Genomic DNA, 20,238 nt, shown 5'->3' on the forward strand with positions numbered 1-20,238 from the left:
TGTAGTCCTAGCATAAGTTTTTGTGCATATAACTTCTAACACATTAAAAACTGTCTTACAGCATTGCAGAAAACATTGTATTTCATAAGGCATAAGCATCTTTCAGTTTGGCAAGATTTGCACTGAATAATTGAATGAAACAGCTTTTTCTAATAGAGAGACAAGCTTTTGAGCAGATTTGGTCTAGATTTCACTTCATTTGAACAGAAGCACTATTTCAACATTACTGGACTCAGAAAGCTGTAAACTGACAATCTTGATAATTGAAGTCCTAACATAAGTTTTTGTGCATATAACTTCTAACACATTAAAAACTGTCTTACAGCATTGCAGAAAACATTGTATTTCATAAGGCATAAGCATCTTTCAGTTTGGCAAGATTTGCACTGAATATTGAATCAAACAGCTTTCTCTATTAGAGAGACAAGCTTTTGAGCAGATTTGGGCTAGATTTCACTTCATTTGAACAGACGCACTATTTCAACATTACCGGACTCAGAAAGCTGTAAACTGACAATCTTGATCATTGAAGTCCTAACATAAGTTTTTGTGCATATAACTTCCAACCCATTCTCACTCCAAAGGCGTCAAAAATCGAAGCATAGTCAAGCGCCCCTAGCGTCACTTTTATGACACCAAATGTGCCTCTTGGCGTCGAATATCGAAGCACTATGACCTTCATTGCTTTCAGTAGGAAACTTTTGGCGTCAGAATTCGACACGAGATGTTTATCGCTGTGAAATCACGTTCAAGAAGTCCCATTCAGCACACATTGCGATACTTGCTATCAGTGACAGTTCCACAGTTTGGGTGAGTAGTCGTAAATACGCTCTTTTAATGCCTTTTATAAAATGTATTCTGTCTTCTTTATTAATCAGATTAGTGCCATATGTTTAATCGCTGTATTATATCGGTCATCCGTGGCTGTCTTTGAGTTTCATTGCGTTTAAATAAATGAACACAGCTGCTAATTAGTCTGATTAAACTCTATCTGTCACGTGACGTGCCATAGACATTTTATATTATTATTAATTTCAGGATCAATGATTTAAGTTGTATTTGTAGTAAAATCATGGTAATCACGACACTTACAATAGTAATAAACGAAATGTGAAGTTAAAACACAGTAAACGGGACATTAGTAACTATAACTGTAGTTTTACTATGGTATATTAATAATGTAACACCAATGAGCGGATGGTATTCAACCATCTGTTCCATATTAATGAATCCTGACCCTTTTGACACATTCTACACTCAAAGACCAGAACGTGAGTTAAAGAAAAAACAAGGACTTTCGTTTTACAACCCTCTTACAACATAACTCACCACCCTGGGCGCCACCATGACAGCAACGTCCTGGCGGGGATGAGAGTTATAACACCTTGGAGACTATCCAGAGATGCGATATCGAACTTCAAAAGGGAAGACAAACACCCCCCCTTCTTGATCGCACATTCCAGTGAAACAGACGCACACACATTCATGAGACGCACACACACTCAAAAACAGGCACAAGCATCTTTGCTGGCCCATGGACCTTCTTTTACTAAAAAATTTCTCAGAGGGCAGGCTTCAAGTATAACTCGTTTGAAGTAATGGTGCTTCATATAACATTATCCAGAGAAACCAATGTTAATGATAAATCCCCTGTTATGTTTGTACTGGCTACTGTATACAGGCCACCAGGGCACCATACAGACTTTATTAAAGAGTTTGGTGATTTTACATCCGAGTTAGTTCTGGCTGCAGATAAAGTCTTAATAGTTGGTGATTTTAATATCCATGTCGATAATGAAAAAGATGCATTGGGATCAGCATTTATAGACATTCTGAACTCTATTGGTGTTAGACAACATGTTTCAGGACCTACTCATTGTCGAAATCATACTCTAGATTTAATACTGTCACATGGAATTGATGTTGATAGTGTTGAAATTATTCAGCCAAGTGATGATATCTCAGATCATTATTTAGTTCTGTGTAAACTTCATATAGCCAAAATTGTAAATTCTACTTCTTGTTACAAGTATCGAAGAACCATCACTTCTACCACAAAAGACTGCTTTTTAAGTTATCTTCCTGATGTATCCGAATTCCTTAGCATATCCAAAACCTCAGAACAACTTGATGATGTAACAGAAACTATGGACTCTCTCTTTTCTAGCACTTTAAATACAGTTGCTCCTTTACGCTTAAGGAAGGTTAAGGAAAACAGTTTGACACCATGGTATAATGAGCATACTCGCACCCTAAAGAGAGCAGCCCGAAAAATGGAGCACAGCTGGAGGAAAACAAAACTAGAGGTATTTCGTATTGCTTGGCGGGAAAGTAGCATATCCTATAGAAAAGCATTAAAAACTGCTAGATCTGATTACTTTTCTTCTCTTTTAGAAGAAAACAAACATAACCCCAGGTATTTATTCAATACAGTGGCTAAATTAACGAAAAATAAAGCCTCAACAAGTGTTGACATTTCCCAACACCACAACAGTAATGACTTTATGAACTACTTTACTTCTAAAATCGATACTATTAGAGATAAAATTTCAACCATTCAGCCGTCAGCTACCGTATCATATCAGACAGTGCACAATAGACCCCCTGAGGAACAGTTCCACTCATTCTCTACTATAGGAGAGGAAGAATTGTATAAACTTGTTAAATCATCTAAACCAACAACATGTATGTTAGACCCTATACCATCTAAGCTCTTAAAAGAGGTGCTTCCAGAAGTCATAGGTCCTCTTCTGACTATTATTAATTCCTCATTGTCATTAGGATATGTCCCCAAAACCTTCAAACTGGCTGTTATTAAGCCTCTCATAAAAAAGCCACAACTTGACCCCAGAGAACTTGTTAATTATAGACCAATCTCGAATCTCCCTTTTCTGTCCAAGATACTAGAAAAGGTGGTATCCTCACAATTATATTCCTTCTTAGAGAATAATGGTATATGTGAGGATTTCCAGTCAGGATTTAGACCGTATCATAGTACTGAGACTGTTCTCCTTAGAGTTACAAATGATCTGCTCTTATCATCTGATCGTGGGTGTATCTCTCTATTAGTTTTATTGGATCTTAGTGCTGCGTTTGACACAATTGACCACAACATTCTTTTGCATAGACTTGAACACTTTGTTGGCATCAGTGGAAGTGCATTAGCATGGTTTAAATCGTACTTATATGACCGCCATCAGTTCGTAGCAGTGAATGAAGATGTATCATATCGAACACAAGTGCAGTATGGAGTACCTCAAGGCTCAGTACTAGGGCCGCTACTCTTCACGCTTTATATGTTACCCTTGGGAGATATCATCAGGAAACATGGTGTTAGCTTTCACTGTTATGCTGATGATACGCAGCTCTATATTTCCTCGCAGCCTGGTGAAACACGCCAATTTGAAAAACTAATGGAATGCATAGTCGATATAAAAAATTGGATGACGAGTAATTTCTTACTGCTAAATTCAGAAAAAACAGAGGTGTTAATCATAGGGCCTAAAAACTCTGCTTGTAATAACCTAGAACACTGTCTAAGACTTGATGGTTGCTCTGTCAATTCTTCGTCATCAGTTAGGAACCTAGGTGTGCTATTTGATCGCAATCTTTCCTTAGAAAGCCACGTTTCTAGCATTTGTAAAACTGCATTTTTCCATCTCAAAAATATATCTAAATTACGGCCTATGCTCTCAATGTCAAATGCAGAAATGTTAATCCATGCATTTATGACTTCAAGGTTAGACTATTGTAATGCTTTATTGGGTGGTTGTTCTGCACGCTTGGTAAACAAACTACAGCTAGTCCAAAATGCAGCAGCAAGAGTTCTTACTAGAACCAGGAAGTATGACCATATTAGCCCGGTCCTGTCCACACTGCACTGGCTCCCTATCAAACATCGTATAGATTTTAAAATATTGCTTATTACTTATAAAGCCCTGAATGGTTTAGCACCTCAGTATTTGAATGAGCTCCTTTTACATTATACTCCTCTACGTCCGCTACGTTCTCAAAACTCAGGCAATTTGATAATACCTAGAATATCAAAATCAACTGCGGGCGGCAGATCCTTTTCCTATTTGGCGCCTAAACTCTGGAATAACCTACCTAACATTGTTCAGGAGGCAGACACACTCTTGCAGTTTAAATCTAGATTAAAGACCCATCTCTTTAACCTGGCATACACATAACATACTAATATGCTTTTAATATCCAAATCCGTTAAAGGATTTTTAGGCTGCATTAATTAGGTAAACCGGAACCGGAAACACTTCACATAACACCGTACTTTCTACATCATTAGAAGAATGGCCTCTACGCTAATATTTGTCTGTTTCTCTCTTGTTCCGAGGTCACCGTGGCCACGAGATCCAGTCAGGGTCACTTCAGTCACCCGGATCCAGTACGTATCCAGACCAGATGGTGGATCAGCACCTAGAAAGGACCTCTACTGCCCTGAAAGACAGCGGAGACCAGGACAACTAGAGCCCCAGATACAGATCCCCTGTAAAGACCTTGTCTCAGACGACCACCGGGACAAGACCACAGGAAACAGATGATTCTTCTGCACAATCTGACTTTGCTGCAGCCTGGAATTGAATTACTGGTTTTCGTCTGGTCAGAGGAGAACTGACCCCCCAACTGAGCCTGGTTTCTCCCAAGGTTTTTTTCTCCATTCTGTCACTGATGGAGTTTCGGTTCCTTGCCGCTGTCGCCTCTGGCTTGCTTAGTTGGGGTCACTTTACAGAGGTGTAATGTACAAGTTGCACGTAATTAATAATATTTCCTTCTTTCTGTCTTACAGGATTTTTTGCAGATAATGCTGTTCTTCTTTTTCAGGTCTAAAATATTGAGCTCAACAGCTATTTTAAGAGCCAACCCTCACAAACCTTCCTAAAAACTAAAAGAGCTATTACTGAGTCTCAGCGAATCTTGTCATGATCAGCTCTTCCCAGGTACATTAGTTTAGAATATTTTTTAATCAACATTTACTCATCAAATGCTCTGGTCTGAATCTTACTTTAAATTAACTTAAGTATGTTTAATGAGCAATATTAATTGCACACAGAGTAAGTAGAGATTATCTTGTTTCACAGAAGAGAAGGAAGACCAAGGAAATTATTTGCTCAGGATGAGAAATGAAGATGGCCATCTTGTGCTCAAACAAACAGAAGTCCTCTGGTATGTGTGTGTTGAAGCAATGCTGTGTTATACAACATTTTATGATGATCTCTCACAGAACTGGTCATGTCAGCCTTGATTTCTTTTTATACTATTACATTTACAGCATGTTAGCAAAGTGTTACTCGGCATTTTTAATATTATGTTTTTAAAAACACACCACCTGTTTTAAAAGTAGACAAGTATCATGAAATTGGTTTAGTTGATATAAACACCAATTTACATTATTTCATTGTTTTGTAAATGTTATGTTATAAATTGTGAATTGATAGTTGATTGGTTTGAAGCCAGGCCTTACACTGCACAGACTAAAACACATTTGTGAGAGAAGTCAGGAACTTTGGAGAAAGATTCTAGAGGAAGAAAACACATTTACTGCAACAATAGATGAATTCTAGAGTCTCTGAGAACTACACATGCTAATGCAGTCTCATGAGCAAGACCTTTGCCTTTTGTAACTTTTTCTTAATTCTTGCAGAATGACATTTTTATTGCAGTATTTTAATTTGTACAGATGATCTCATTAGCCAAATGAGGGGTTTTGACCAAGTGATGCTCTTGAAAGGAGTGAAAGAAGAGGATGTGGTAAATTGTCTTCAGAGAAAAAGCTTCTCAAAAGGTCTCAAAACAGCTTGAAGAATGGTAAGTGTACAGTACTACAAGGGTAAAATCACACAGAACATAAGATGAGCTCTCTGTCCATTAAACAACTTCATCTGGATTGTTTGTTTCACTTTGACCGGGTCTGGCATCTTAGGACTGAGAGATAACAAAACTGCTTTCCAGACACGAGAGAAGAAGATCATGATGGGCAGATGAAACCAGTTTAGATGTGATGATGGGAATCATTATTTTCTGGAACAGTATCACATGTCTTATATGTATCACATGATCTGTATCACAGTTGACTGAATGGGACTGTGTGACTTTTAAAGACATTTCATCACTCATTTGTGTGAACTGATTTATATATGAGGTTAATGTATTTTTGATGATAATTATTTTCATTGAATCTTATTTGTCTTGATGCTACTTTATCAACTTTATAGTCTATGCTTCAATAAAATGAAAATGGTGAATATTGTGTTCTGAAGATTCTTGGTAAATACATAATTTTACTAGTTAGGCTGAAATGTGTTTATTTTAGACTTGGAAAAACTACATATTAATTATTGGGATTATTTTTTATTTAAGATATAAACATTTTTGATCGGATTAATAACATCTGGGACATCAGTACACCAGAAAGTAATTTTTTGATATATTAGTAGCAAATATGCAAATTTTTTGTGAAATAAAGGGAGTTACAAGATTAATTATTTTGCATTACAAGATGGTTCCATGGGCTTTTTTGTTACAAACACTTGAGGGATAACTGAGAATGTAGCAGGAATGATCAACGTGGATCTTGTACTGCATTAAAACCAAGAGCAGGCACATTACTGATGTCCAGCACCTGAGGAGCAAGATACGGTGAGGGTGAGGAGGACATTTTTACACTGATTTTTGCTAATTAGTTTTATATATATATATATATATATATATATATATATAAATTAATATTCTTAGCACTGCATGAAAGTATCACAATGTGTATACATTGTCCTTGATTACTGCTTAACAGTGGGGAATAGATAAAGGCAAGTTGTTGCTGGTTCATCCATTATATTTCTTGCCATTTACTTCAAAAATCAAAGAAATAATCTATTATTTTCATTGTTAAATCATTTCTTTCTAATTTTTCCATGTTTCATCAGATGGCTTCACAATGTCCTGTCAAAAGGTATAATAGCAATGATGTAAGAATTAGAAAACAGAGGACTGTGAAAACTGTCAGATATAAATGTGACTCAGCTCAGTTTGTTGTCCATGATGAGGAGAATACATATATGTAGGTTTTACTGCCCTTCTACCCCCAGGGGCCCAGTAGCACCCCCCGGAAGAGCCCAAAACTGTATATTTCAAATGGCTGTAAATCAGAGTCCAATTAACGAATCAAAGAGGAAATGGGCAGGATTATTACTTATGCTATGCTGATAAAATAATGTTGAGCTCAGTTTTCAGAAATAAATGGAAAGCTGGCATAAAGGCATTTTAAATATTGCTCACTGTAAAATACCACATTTCAGCCTGCCTCTCAAATGTATCATAGAGGTTTGCACAATAAACATATTTAGATAACCAGTTTTCCTTAAAATAAATAATTTATTTCGTTTCGTTAATAAAAAGTTTTAAACTACATTACCCACAAGCCTCCGTCGTTCTATCTATGGAAAGGCAACACTAGGGGGCTGTTTTTTTTTGTAGTTCATTGAAGTTATGCTAGGTTAGGATTAGGATCTCGCTAAAGATGTCATTTTTCTCAAGATAGCAGCACTTCATTGTTGACTTAATATATTACTAATGTGATGATAGCAGCAAAACATACTTTTTAACATGATGCGCTGTTTAATATGGGTTAAAAGAAAATTCATAGCCAATGACATCAAAGCTGAGCAGCGGCGTCACACTTCCTTATCCATTTATGACAGATGTCTTTCGTTTTTCGGCTGAAAGGATAGATTCGGTTAACAATAGATTAAGCTTGCTACTTATTAGATTCTGTTTTATTAACGTCTACACCTTCCTCCGTTGTTCAGCTTGACAAAAATTGGGCAATATTGATGTGCACATGCCCAGCAGTCGCAGTTGTATCCAACAGATAGATTCCTCTCATTAAATATGACACATTTTTAAGATTTTTTTTTTTTTTTGACCAAAGACAAATATATTTACTAATCAAATGAAGTGCTTCTAAAATTTACATTGTATATTACAGTGTGTTTTAAAGTTAAAATTGTTCACATTTGTGTTTCTGTGATTTACCATTCTCTACCATTTGAACTCTAGGAATAAAAACAGAAATTATAAATGAATGAATGAATGAACAAATAAATACATAAAGCATAATAAACATGCATATTTTTGTAAGGATCTTCCATTATTTATTGATATGTCAAACTCATTTAAAGACAACATGCCCAAATTACTACACTGCATCCTCTGTCACCAAGCTCGTTTTTGCCACCATAAAGAATAAAAAGGCAGTTATGTTTTAAACATTAACTATTTTCAGTATGCAAATGAAAATGCTTTTATTAAAAAACAAAACAGTAAATACAGTATGTCTTTCAGAGAACACTGGAAAAAGATCAATTTTCTTAAAAATTTAATTGACCAAAATGTTATACAACACAATGTAAATGTTTCAAACTCACAAAAAAACACCATGAAGACATGCATGTCAAGTGTGCAATATCATCTATAAAACTCTATCAGCACAGCATCAAATAAACACTGATTGAACAATGAAAGACAGAGAAAGTGTTCAGGAAAACAAACACCTGCTAGCTTTGACAATAACATCATGAATTCACTTCATGAATGGAACTAGGGGATGACTGTGTATGAATATCTCCTTTACTAAAACTCTTAATTAAAGTCTAAAATGTTTACTGTATGAAGCTTGAAAAAGAGAACAAAAAGTTCTGTAATGTATTCATTATGAGCTTATAATTAAAATAAAAGTTACATCTTCTGCAAAAATCAAACCACTGCAAAGTCTAATCACTGATCCAGGGACCATTTCTGTGTGTGCGGGGGAAAAAAAAAAAAAAAAAAGAGTTAACGAGGTGAGTCCTTGTGCATGATGGAGAACTACAGCGTCACCAGCAAACAATCCTGTAAGACAGAAAGGAAGGAAATATTACATTACATTCAACTTATACATTACACTGTGTTTTGTTTAGACCATAAAAGCAGCCTCTGTAAAGATAATGTATAAATAAATGTTAAATGCATCCATTATTGAAAGCAAGTAATTAATAGCAAGCTATAGTCATATGAATTCTTTTGATAGTGTCAGATGAAACCGTCCTGGGGCTTGTACAATATCATACAAGTGTTAAACTGGATTATTAAGACTGTGATGTGCGACTGTGTTTAGGGATCATTTTTAAGACTTTGACCCCGTCCAGATACCCACACTTGCAGTCTTGACAACTTGAGAGTGTGTGTACGTGACAGTGTGTGAACGAGACTGTCCCCGGTCTTAATAATGCCAAAGCACAATGCCTTAACACACACTAAACATCTCCAATTCTGCTCCTGAGCGCTATACAAAGCATAGTGTATCCCATCATGCACAATGTTTTGGAATAAATCATCAGAATTTTGCCGAGATCACACAAGAGGTTACGGACAGCTGTCCAATGTACAGTATGTGAAATATTGTTAATTAGATATTAAAAATCTCTGTAAACACATAAGTGTCCCATAAGGCAGTGGCTCCCAATCCTGGTCCTGGAGAACCCCAACACTGCACATTTGAGATGTCTCCCTGATCAAACACACCGGATTCAACTCATCAGCTCATCAGTGAAGGCTCCAAGGCAGATAAGAGAGACATCAAAACCGTGCAGTGCTGGGGTTCTCCAGGACCAGGATTGGGAAACACAGTCATCAGGTCATGAAAAGTTCGACACACACTTGTGGTCATCATGCTCACTTGAACACTAGGCCAAATACAGGAAAGACGTCAAATAAGTAATCAAGTGGTCAAGTGCAAAGATGGCAAGTGTGGGTATTTGGACAGTGCAACAGTTTAAGAAACAACAAATGCTGTACAAATTATAACAGCAGGAATGTTTGATAAAAGGGACAAACTATCACAGACTTACTGCTGCAAATATCTGCCTCCGCAGCTTTCTGTCTTCTCCATTTCTGAAGGAATCCCTCTCCAGAAACACCACTGGGCTTCCTTTACGTCTTTTCAGCTAAAAATAAAAATAATAAAAAAGGGGAGAGAAAATAAAATTGAATTATATACAGAATGTTAATAATGATCTGTGAGCAAAATATTTATATATATATATATTTATATATATATATATATATATATATATATATATATATATATAAACTGATATGAATGAACTGCAAGATCGAAAAATACATGTTTTATTATTTATTTATTTTTGATTTGATTTTTTTTTTTTTAGATTTACATTTAAAGGTATTAAAAGCATGGTACAGAACATATGATTACTGTGATATCTGTCATATAAAAGCACATAAAAACACTAACATTACAGTGATACAAACAATTATTGTTTTGTTGTACTGATTATTAATATACCATAGTAAAACTACAGTTATAGTTACTAATGTCCCGTTTACTGTGTTTTAACTTCACATTTCATTTATTACTATTGTAAGTGTCGTGATTACCATGATTTTACTACAAATACAACTTACATCATTGATCCTGAAATTAATAATAATATAAAAGGGATCGAATGTCTATGGCACGTCACGTGACAGATAGAGTTTAATCAGACTAATTAGCAGCTGTGTTCATTTATTTAAACGCAATGAAACTCAAAGACAGCCGCGGATGAATGACCAATATAATAAAGCGATTAAACATATGGCACTAATCTGATTAATAAATAAGACAGAATACATTTTATAAAAGGCATTAAAAGAGCGTATTTACGACTACTCACCCAAACTGTGGAACTGTCACTGATAGCAAGTATCGCGATGTGTGCTGAATGAGACTTCTTGAATGTGATTTCACAGCGATAAACATCTCGGCCCAGTTTCCCGTTAATGGCTTAAAATAAACCAGGACTAGGCTAATTCTACTTAAATTAATCCACACTAAACAACTGACTTTCTGAGATGTTGCTTAAGTTTGGATTAACTAGTTCTAGACTACAGAGTCTCAGATTAAGGTAATCAAGGACAAGTGAGATCATCTTTTGGAAACCCGATTAGATTAATGGCATGCACATGTGGCTAAGGAGAGGTTATAAAAACCTGGTATGGACTACTTGTAATTCATTAGTCTTAAGGAGTGTGTGGAACAGGAGTCATTACACTTAACCAAAAAATGGATCAAGGCAGAAGAAAACGCTCAAAAAACTTCAGTGAATTTGAGAAGACCCTTTTTAAACAAATTGTATCAAATTATCCTGTAATTGAAAACAAACAGCATGATTCAGGTACAGAAAACAAGAAGAAGAAGGCATGGATTTCCATATTGAATCAATTCAACTCAAATGAAATAGTAACCAAACGGACACTCCAACAAGTTCAGGTAAGATTTATTGTTGCCCCATTCTTACAAATCAGTCAATTATAAATGTTTTCATTAATGAAATGTAAAAAGAAAACAATATTATATAGAAGTCCTTCTTCAGAGTATATATTATCTTGTAAAGGTCCTGTGGAAAAACATAAAAATAAACCTGAAAAAAACAACTGCTGCTACGCGTCAAGAGCGTTTCAAGACAGGCGGGGGACTCCCAGTTCCACCAGACACAAAGGAGTTGGGGGACTTGTTGGCTGGGATTATTGAAAGTCAGCAACCCCTGGAAGGTATTCCAGATGATGACCATTTGGACAGTTCAGGTGAGGAATCCTTCAAAGACTCATTTAACACGTCTCATTTACAGTAACGTGCTATCCCATCCAACATAATTAAATGCAAGTCATGTCTTGTAACAAAAATTATGTAATGACCTTTATTGTTGAAGTCAAATGTAATGCTATTTATTTATTTTTTTCATACAAAGATGACCTGATCTTGACACAGGACTTGGGGGGCGCAGGGAACAGTCAAGATGCTCAAATGAATCCAGCAGCAGCCAGCACCAACATGCAGCAGCATCCAGTCTCCTGCAGTAGCAGTAGTCAGCATCCAGCAGTCTCTAATCCAGGCAGCAGGTCAAGAGGGAAAAGGATGACCATTCATGAGAAACTTGCCATAGAGTTCCATGAACGTAATTTACAATATTTAAAAGAAGAACATGAAGTCAAAATGAAAATCCTTCATCTTGAGTTGTCTATGAAAGAGAGAGACATGAAGCAGCAGCAGTGTCAACTGACTTTGGAACAAAATCTCAGTTAAATAAATAATTTCATGAATTTTTTTTATCTGTCTATGCCAATCATTTATGTATCACTCAAGGCTCATTTATGAGAAGTGCTGCAAAGCAAAAGCATCTCTGTAAGCAAGTCCATTTCTGTCATTGGCTAGCTCAGCGATAGGGACATGTTGGTCATCATCATTTGCAATATCAGGGTCCGGGCAGCCACACTGTTTAAGAAAATTATGAAGCACTGCTGTTGCAATAATAACAATGCAGCACCTCCTAGGTTCAAACCGCAGTGTATTTCGGAGACACTGGAAACGATTCTTCCATACACCAAACATGCGCTCTATTAGCCCTCTGGTGAGCATGTGAGCTTGGTTATAGCGCTGTTGCTCTGGTCTGACTGGATGGAGATAGGGGGTGAACAAGAAGTTTGTCTGTGCATACCCACTGTCACCAAGTAGAATTCCAGAGTGTTGTCTTGTTTCAAACTGACCGTACAAAGAGGAGTTGTGGAAAATCCTTGAGTCATGGGTTGAACCTTTCCAACGTGCAACAATATTGGAGAACTGCATAGTGGGAGTGCACACTCCTTGTACATTTATTGAAAACCAGTTTTTACGATTTCTGAATTCCTCAGCATCTGCTGTAGAGGGACACTTGATGGGAATGTGGCAGCCATCGATACAACCAATGACTCCAGGGAAGTTACCATATTCATAGAAATCTACCTTGTAGGTGGCCTGTTCAGCAGCATTTGGGAATTTGATGAAATCCTTTTTCAGTTCACATATAGCACTGCAGACTCTGTGTACTATTTTGCACACTGTTGATTCACCTACACCACACAAATCCCCAGTTTCACGATGGAAGGTTCCACATGCCAAAAACCTTAAGGTAATTAATATTTGTAAGGAAGGAGAAATAGGAGTGCCCCTGACTAAGTCACCTGAAAGCTTGGGCTGCAGCAAACCAATTATTTCTGTTGCAGTTTCCTTTGACATACGGAAACGGTCAAGAAAATGTAAATCATCAAAATCATTTAGTGGGTTGCTCCTGTCTTTCAGCAACCTTCTTTCTGGTCTTGGTGGTGGTCTCTGATTGTCGTTGAAATAGTCGAGGTAATCCATTTTCTGCTACTATGAACGTGAGCCTTGAGGCAAGACGTTTTTAATCTGAGGTTAAACCTGCTTCTGACCAGGTTTAATTTAAGACTTCATTTAGATCTGAATTAGGTCTAATCCTACTTCTAGAAATCCGATTGTTTTAAGTCTAGACTAGTGCAAGTCTGAGACTATTGTAATCCATGTGTGAGAAAGCTACTTCAATAAATCCAGGTTTAAAATGACATTTAGTCTACGACTAGGCTTAATTCCCGTACGGGAAACCGGCCCCTCATGTCCTCGTGTCGAATTCTGACGCCAAAAGTTTCCCACTGAAAGCAATGAAGGTCGTAGTGCTTCGATATTCCACGCCGAGAGGCACATTTGGCGTCATAAAAGTGACGCTAGGGGCGCTTGACCATGCTTCGGTTTTTGACGCCTTTGGAGTGAGAATGGGTTGTAACTTCTAACACATTAAAAACTGTCTTACAGCATTGCAGAAAACATTGTATTTCATAAGGCATAAGCATCTTTCAGTTTGGCAAGATTTGCACTGAATATTGAATGAAACAGCTTTTTCTAATAGAGAGACAAGCTTTTGAGCAGATTTGGGCTAGATTTCACTTCATTTGAACAGACGCACTATTTCAGCATTACTGGACTCAGAAAGCTGTAAACTGACAATCTTGATCATTGAAGTCCTAGCATAAGTTTTTGTGCATATAACTTCTAACACATTAAAAACTGTCTTACAGCATTGCAGAAAACATTGTATTTCATAAGGCATAAGCATCTTTCAGTTTGGCAAGATTTGCACTGAATATTGAATGAAACAGCTTTTTCTATTAGAGAGACAAGCTTTTGAGCAGATTTGGGCTAGATTTCACTTCATTTGAACAGAAGCACTATTTCAACATTACTGGACTCAGAAAGCTGTAAACTGACAATCTTGATAATTGAAGTCCTAACATAAGTTTTTGTGCCTATAACTTCTAACACATTAAAAACTGTCTTACAGCATTGCAGAAAACATTGTATTTCATAAGGCATAAGCATCTTTCAGTTTGGCAAGATTTGCACTGAATATTGAATGAAACAGCTTTCTCTAATAGAGAGAAAAGCTTTTGAGCAGATTTGGGCTTGATTTCACTTCATTTGAACAGACGCACTATTTCAACATTATTGGACTCAGAAACATGTAAACTGACAATCTTGAGCATTGTAGTCCTAGCTTAAGTTTTTGTGCATATAACTTCTAACACATTAAAAACTGTCTTACAGCATTGCAGGAAACATTGTATTTCATAAGGCATAAGCACCTTTCAGTTTGGCAAGATTTGCACTGAATATTGAATGAAACAGCTTTCTCTAATAGAGAGACAAGCTTTTGAGCAGATTTGGGCTAGATTTCACTTCATTTGAACAGAAGCACTATTTCAACATTACTGGACTCAGAAAGCTGTAAACTGGCAATCTTGATCATTGAAGTCCTAACATAAGTTTTTGTGCATATAACTTCTAACACATTAAAAACTGTCTTACAGCATTGCAGAAAACATTGTATTTCATAAGGCATAAGCATCTTTCAGTTTGGCAAGATTTGCACTGAATATTGAATGAAACAGCTTTCTCTATTAGAGAGACAAGCTTTTGAGCAGATTTGGGCTAGATTTCACTTCATTTGAACAGAAGCACTATTTAAACATTACTGGACTCAGAAAGCTGTAAACTGACAATCTTGATAATTGAAGTCCTAACATAAGTTTTTGTGCCTATAACTTCTAACACATTAAAAACTGTCTTACAGCATTGCAGAAAACATTGTATTTCATAAGGCATAAGCATCTTTCAGTTTGGCAAGATTTGCACTGAATATTGAATGAAACAGCTTTCTCTAATAGAGAGAAAAGCTTTTGAGCAGATTTGGGCTTGATTTCACTTCATTTGAACAGAAGCACTATTTCAACATTACTGGACTCAGAAAGCTGTAAACTGACAATCTTGACAATTGAAGTCCTAACATAAGTTTTTGTGCCTATAACTTCTAACACATTAAAAACTGTCTTACAGCATTGCAGAAAACATTGTATTTCATAAGGCATAAGCATCTTTCAGTTTGGCAAGATTTGCACTGAATATTGAATGAAACAGCTTTCTCTAATAGAGAGAAAAGCTTTTGAGCAGATTTGGGCTTGATTTCACTTCATTTGAACAGACGCACTATTTCAACATTATTGGACTCAGAAACATGTAAACTGACAATCTTGAGCATTGTAGTCCTAGCATAAGTTTTTGTGCATATAACTTCTAACACATTAAAAACTGTCTTACAGCATTGCAGGAAACATTGTATTTCATAAGGCATAAGCACCTTTCAGTTTGGCAAGATTTGCACTGAATATTGAATGAAACAGCTTTCTCTAATAGAGAGACAAGCTTTTGAGCAGATTTGGGCTAGATTTCACTTCATTTGAACAGAAGCACTATTTCAACATTACTGGACTCAGAAAGCTGTAAACTGACAATCTTGATCATTGAAGTCCTAACATAAGTTTTTGTGCATATAACTTCTAACACATTAAAAACTGTCTTGCAGCATTGCAGAAAACATTGTATTTCATAAGGCATAAGCATCTTTCACTTTGGCAAGATTTGCACTGAATACTGAATGAAACAGCTTTCTCTAATAGAGAGAAAAGCTTTTGAGCAGATTTGGGCTTGATTTCACTTCATTTGAACAGAAGCACTATTTCAGCATTACTGGACTCAGAAACATGTAAACTGACAATCTTGAGCATTGAAGTCATAGCATAAGTTTTTGTGCATATAACTGCTAACACATTAAAAACTGTCTTACAGCATTGCAGAAAACATTGTATTTCATAAGGCATAAGCATCTTTCAGTTTGGCAAGATTTGCACTGAATATTGAATGAAACAGCTTTCTCTATTAGAGAGACAAGCTTTTGAGCAGATTTGGGCTTGATTTCACTTCATTTGAACAGAAGCACTATTTCAACATTACTGGACTCAGAAACATGTAAACTGACAATCTTGAGCATTGTAGTGCTAGCATAAGTTTTTGTGCCTATAACTTCTAACACATTAAAAACTGTCTTACAGCATTGCAGAAAACATTGTATTTCATAAGGCATAAGCATCTTTCAGTTTGGCAAGATTTGCACTGAATATTGAATGAAACAGCTTTCTCTAATAGTGAGAAAAGCTTTTGAGCAGATTTGGGCTTGATTTCACTTCATTTGAACAAAAGCACTATTTCAGCATTACTGGACTCAGAAACATGTAAACTGACAATCTTGAGCATTGTAGTCCTCAGTGTTGAGTACTCGAGACTCGGACTCGGTCTTGGACTCGGTCTCGAGACCGTATTTTAATGGTCTCGGTCTTGTCATGGACTCGCTCTTGGCGAAACTTTTTTAAACCAATGACAGTGCTGCGTAGCTGCACGAGCCTGTGGCGATGCAGCGCGCCAAAGCCCGCCAGAATGGGCGGGGCGAATGGCTATATAAGCAGGCAATTGCCAGAGGAAATCAGGTCATACGACTGAAGCGACGACACTGAACCCGCAGCCTCGTGGCACGGCATATAACGCAGTACTCGTTCCGTATCTCAGGGAACCGAGGTTACGTTCATAACCGAGTACGTTCCCTTTCGATACTTCACTCATACTGCATATGGGGAACGAATTCAACCGCGCCGTGCCACGGTAGGGAACGACAAGACTTAACTTGAACACCCTGGGGTCCAGAGGATAAGTGAGAGGGCCGGAGCCATCGAACCCTTGACGCTACACTGCTGAGAGGGAGCTAGCTCCCTGGAGGTGGTATGATGACAGAGTCTGCTAGAGGCCGTCGTATCAAACCGAAAGAACCCGAGCATGCAAGGTCGGGATATCCAAGTTATAGAACCTGACAAAAGTGGACGGCGAGGACCAGCCGGCCGCCTCACAGATGTCCTTGATAGAGACACCACTAGACCAGGCCCATGAAGAGGCCATCCCTCTAGTAGAGTGGGCTCTAACTCCTATGGGGCACTCAAGGCCCATAGAGGAGTAACATAGAGCGATAGCTTCAACTATCCAACGCGAGAGGCGTTGCTTTGAGACCGAAGACCCTTTTGGTGTGTAGTACGTCCCCGGGGAGGCTCAGAGGCTCCCATCAAGGGACCATACATGCAGAGCCCAGAGTTCTGGCTGTGGATGCCAGATTGTCCTGTTCGCCTGAGAGAGGAGGTCCCGCCTCAGGGGGATCGGCCATGGGGCTTTCATGGAAAGCCTGAAAAGCTCAGAGGACCAAACTTGGGTCCTCCAGAGTGGGGCCACTAGGAGGACTCTGTGTCTGTCTTCCCTGACTCGTCTGATGACCTGAGGGATCAGAGCGATCGGGGGAAAAGCATAAAGAAGGAGGCTGGGCCAGTTGTGGGCCAGCACATCTGTTTCCTTTGAAAAATAAGTTGGGCAATGAGAGTTGCTTTCTGAGGCGAAGAGGTCGACCTCTGCCTTCCCGAAAATCTCCCAGATTTTGAGAACCGTCTGGGGATGGAGCATCCACTCGTCCGAGGGGACATTGCTCCGTGAAAGCATGTCTGCTCCCAGATTCGTCTTGCCAGGTATGTGTGTCGCCTTGAGCGATCGCAACCTGGGTAATGCCCATTCCAAGAGGCGCTTTGCCAGTGCGCAGAGGCGGCTGGACGAAAGGCCGCCTTGGTGATTTATGTAGGACACCACTGTCATGCTGTCCGACTGGACTAGGATGTGGCGCCCTTCCAAGATTGCCTGAAAGGATTGAAGGGCTCGTTCTACTGCCAGCATCTCGAGGCAGTTGATATGAAGATGGCTTTCTTCGTGTGACCACGAGCCGAAGGCTGGTCTGCCCTCGCACAGAGCACCCCAACCCAGGTTGGACGCATCCGTTGAGAGCACCGTCCTTCTGGAAACCGCCTGTAGGGGTACTCCACGACTGAACCAAACAGGGTTCATCCAAGGCTCCAGGGCTGCTAGACAGGCCTGGTTGACCCTGATGCGAAAGCGGCTGTGCCGCCAAGCATGAGGTGGGACCCGGAGTTTTAGCCAGTACTGCAAGGGCCGCATTCGTAGGAGGCCGAGCTGTAAAACTGGGGAGGCGGAAGCCATCAGCCCTAGCATCCTCTGAAAGAACTTCAGAGGGAAACAGGCTTTGTTCTTGACAGAGGCCGCGAGCTGCTGAAGTACCAGAGCGCGCTCTGGTGATATGACCGCCCTCATATTGACGGAGTCGAAAACTGCTCCCAGCAACGTAATACGTTGGCTGGGGAGCAGTGAGCTCTTGGCGAAATTGACCCTGAGTCCTAGGCACTGTAAGTGGCTCAGGAGCACGGATCTGTTGTGGTCTAGCTCGGTTCGTGACTGGGCTAGAATGAGCCAGTCGTCGAGATAGTTCAGAATGCGAATTCCCATCTGTCTCAGAGGGGAGAGCGCCTTGTTCATGCACTTCGTGAAAGTGCGGGGAGCTAGAGATAGCCCAAAGGGAAGGACTGTATATTGGTAAGCCACACCCTCGAACGCGAATCTCAAGAATCGCCTGTGATGGGGGGCTATCTGGATGTGAAAGTAAGCATCTTTCAGGTCCAGCGAGAAGAACCAGTCCTCGGGGCAAATCTGCGTGAGGATCTGCTTCAGTGTCAACATCTTGAACTTCCGTTTCATGAGGGAAAGGTTCAGGTGTCTGAGGTCTAAGATGGGTCTGAGAGCGCCATCTTTCTTGGGGACAAGGAAATAACGGCTGTAGAACCCTGACCCGCTGTCTGAGGGAGGAACTATCTCTATGGCTCCCTTCCTTAACAGCGTCATCACTTCGGTGCGGAGGACCTGAGCGTCGTCCGGCTCTAACGAGGTGGGAATCACTCCGCGAAAACGCGGGGGTCTTCGGGCGAACTGCAGTGAGTATCCATGTTTTATTATCCCCAACACCCACTTGGACACTCCGGGGATGGCCTGCCAGGCCTCGGCCCGCGTGACAAGGGGCTGGATAGTGTCGGATGGCAGACCGCTGATTAGGGGCCTGAACACTGACGAGTGTGGAAGAGGAAAACTGCTCTCTTTTTGAAAATGTGAAATATTTATTGTGTTCGCCATAACAACGGCGCTTTGCGTGGACGCAACAACAGTGGGCCCAGGTCGCACAGCAGACAGGCGAGAGAGCTTCTGGGGTGGTCCGGCCGTGGCGGGACTTTGCCCCTTCCTCTTTCTTCCCCAACGATCAGGAGGATTTAGAGGGCGTCGGGTCCAGCACAATCCTTTGCCGGGGGCCCTGACGTCTAGGCGGTTTAGCGCGCCTAGTGGGGCGAGCTGGGTGCTGCTCCTTAGGGGGTGCCGCCTGGGGGGTAGAAGGGGCAGGTTTGCTCTGGTGCTGAGTCGGCGCAGTCCTGGGGCGACTCGGGGCAGAGGTGGAGCGCTTGGGCAGGAAGTGTCGCATGGCTTGGGACGACTTCTGTGCTGCAGTGAAGCGTTCTGTAAACCCTTCTACCGCTATGAGCAATTGAAACATGAAGTCTCAGTGAGTGCAGCCTCAGCATGGGGTTTGTGAAATCTAGCCCGGTATTTCATAGTTCCAAAGAAGGATGGGGGGTTGCGTCCGATCATAGACTTACGTCACCTGAACCGCTCAGTTATGCCACTGAAGTTCAAAATGCTCACTGTCAAGCAGGTTGTAGCTCAAATCAGATCAGAGGACTGGTTTGTCACCATAGATCTCAAAGACGCATACTTCCATATATCCATCCTTCCACAACACAGGAAGTATCTGAGGTTCGCTTTCGGGGGCAAAGCTTATCAATATCGAGTACTTCCCTTCGGCCTTGCACTCTCACCCCGCACGTTCACGAAATGTGTAGATGCGGCTCTGGTATCCCTCCGTATGCAGGGCATCCGCATTCTAAATTATATCGACGATTGGTTGATCCTAGCTCAATCAGAGCAGATGGCGGTTCGACATCGAGATGTCGTTCTCGCACACATGGGGGAGCTGGGTTTGAGAC

At 39.7% G+C, this 20,238-nt stretch overlaps 2 long non-coding RNA genes across 2 annotated transcripts; one reads left to right on the forward strand and one right to left on the reverse strand.

The window, feature by feature from the left end:
* Positions 1 to 4,837: 4,837 nt before the first annotated feature.
* On the forward strand, positions 4,838 to 5,881 carry LOC127949038 (uncharacterized). The gene is made up of 3 exons (XR_008152231.1): positions 4,838 to 4,955; positions 5,097 to 5,181; positions 5,696 to 5,881. It is a non-coding gene; the product is annotated as an uncharacterized LOC127949038 (long non-coding RNA).
* A 2,711-nt stretch (positions 5,882 to 8,592) lies between these two features.
* Positions 8,593 to 10,874, reverse strand: LOC127948984 (uncharacterized). Its single transcript, XR_008152224.1, has 3 exons — positions 10,728 to 10,874; positions 9,900 to 9,995; positions 8,593 to 8,901 (listed from the first exon to the last, which is right to left on the reverse strand). It is a non-coding gene; the product is annotated as an uncharacterized LOC127948984 (long non-coding RNA).
* Between the last annotated feature and the right edge of the window lie 9,364 nt (positions 10,875 to 20,238).

Source organism: Carassius gibelio, chromosome A1 (assembly GCF_023724105.1).
Source record: "Carassius gibelio isolate Cgi1373 ecotype wild population from Czech Republic chromosome A1, carGib1.2-hapl.c, whole genome shotgun sequence".
In the NCBI taxonomy this organism is placed as follows: domain Eukaryota; kingdom Metazoa; phylum Chordata; class Actinopteri; order Cypriniformes; family Cyprinidae; genus Carassius; species Carassius gibelio.